Source organism: Chiloscyllium plagiosum, unplaced genomic scaffold (genome assembly GCF_037043375.1).
Source record: "Chiloscyllium plagiosum isolate Xiang-an unplaced genomic scaffold, Cpla_swu_hap1 HiC_scaffold_52, whole genome shotgun sequence".
NCBI lineage: Eukaryota > Metazoa > Chordata > Chondrichthyes > Orectolobiformes > Hemiscylliidae > Chiloscyllium > Chiloscyllium plagiosum.
The window spans coordinates 33,575,085-33,577,025 of NW_028270190.1; the positions used below are offsets into that span (position 1 = coordinate 33,575,085).

The window sequence follows — 1,941 nt, forward strand, 5'->3', positions numbered from 1 at the left end:
GATCATTTGTTAAAGATAAAAAAAGGGGGAGAATTAGGGAGCTGTTTACACCAGGCTTCGAGATGGTGAGTCAGGGCTCCAGATGCAAAGGTGATAATGAGAGTGCATGGAGAGATCTAAGGGAGATTAGGAGCCGTGAATGACGCAGGTTGTAGCCAGTGCTCTGTGACAAAATATGTGGGGGGTGAGTGAACCTGAGACAAAATGGAAAACAGGGGAGAAGGGTAGCAAAGCGGGAAGTGGAAAGGAAAAAGATATTGATGGTGTGGGGAGCGAGAGAAAGAGAGACAATCAAGAAATAAGAGTTACAGAACAATGAAAAAATCACAAATAAAAAAGATAAATAAAATAATTGAAATAACATTACCTGAAGTTTTTTGAATTCAACAACTTGAGACAATTTTCTTCATTGAATTTATCTATCTTTTTTTATCATTTCAGCTGCACTATCATAGAGCTCATTAGCTATGGACAGCACTGAAAGCACAGTCTTCGGCCGAACTCGTCCATTCCAAACAGATATCTTCAATTGATCCAACCGCGATTGCATGCACTTGACCCATGTCTCTCCAAACTCTTCCTATTCAAGTACACGTTATGATTCCTTAAAAGTATTGGAATTATACCATCCATCACCTGCTTGTCTGGCAACTTATTCCACAAACACACCACCCTCTGCGCGCAGCCATTGCCCATCACTGCCTTTCAATTCTCGCCCTCCCACACCTGGTTCTGCACTGCCACACTTGAGCGAAAGAAACTTGTCTATTTACCCGATACATGCCCCTCATGATTGAAAAGCCTCCATAAGATCCGCTCCCAGCCTCTGACGCGCCAGGCAAAATAGTAAGTGAGTGTTCAGCCTGGAAACGTTTGCAACTGTTCCATTTTCAAATGTAGGATGTAGCATGCTGTCTGAAGCAATCATCTTAGCATCTGATCTGTCACTGACGAACGCTGCAGGAAGGCGTGATAACTTGCTAAATATGCTGTCAAACGAAGATTGCATGAGCAACGTGAGTGATTGAGGAAAACGTGCAATTGGCTTCTGAGCTGTTGCTGACACCAAAGCAACTGCGTCGTTCGGGAGCAGAAAAAATCCCACTGTTCGATTACAATTCAAATGCATTTGGCATAAGGTTCGTAGCAGTTTATCAGCAGCACATAACCCTGACTCCAAAAGTCTGTGAGTATCCAGTAGAACAGTGAGCGATCGTTGAAGGTACGTTTCTCCAGACGATATTTGTCAACATGACAAGCTGCAGCTGAGCTGGTGGCATTGCGATTGAAATTGCATGCATCCGGACATTGTGCTTAATTTTGAATATCAGAGCAAATGGTTAAGTCGAGTAGGCGCGTTCGGAAAACTAAATGCTTTTTTTTCGTTGAAAATCATTGCAACGAAAGGAAGTATTTCAGACGATCGTGCGATCGACATGAAGCAGAAAATGAACAGCCGCCGTGGTTGTGAGCACCGGGAATATAGGCATTTGCTTTCGCGGCTTGACTCCGTTGGTCGGTTAGCTCAGCTGGTTAGAGCGTGGTGCTAGTAACGCCAACGTCGTGGGTTCAATCCCCGCACTGACCATGTGAGGCGCTTCCGTTGTTAACAGGTCTGTGTCAGTGTTCGCCGTGTCTTTTACTTTCACCGTCTGCAAGAAATTGTCACATGGTCGGTTGAGATGTGTATTCATTCGAAAGGCGACCATCGCTGTCATGGAACGTCAACCCGCTGGTCCCATGCCGGATCTCAGCTGCGTTGCTATTTTTCCAAACAACGTGCTCCACCAAACCACGAAACAGGAAGCCTCACCTGCGCAATAAAACATTTGACAGGGATAGACGCACGACTTGATCGCCGTAACCATGATGACTGCTGGATGTTGTCTGCAGCAAATCAATCAGTCTCAATTGTTTTCACAAACAAATGCAAAGCATGAA

At 44.8% G+C, this 1,941-nt stretch overlaps 1 non-coding gene across 1 annotated transcript; it reads left to right on the forward strand.

Moving 5' to 3' along the window:
* The first annotated feature begins 1,514 nt into the window (after window positions 1–1,514).
* trnat-agu (transfer RNA threonine (anticodon AGU)) lies at window positions 1,515–1,588 on the forward strand. Its single transcript has one exon. It is a non-coding gene; the product is annotated as a tRNA-Thr (tRNA).
* The last annotated feature ends 353 nt before the right edge of the window (window positions 1,589–1,941 follow it).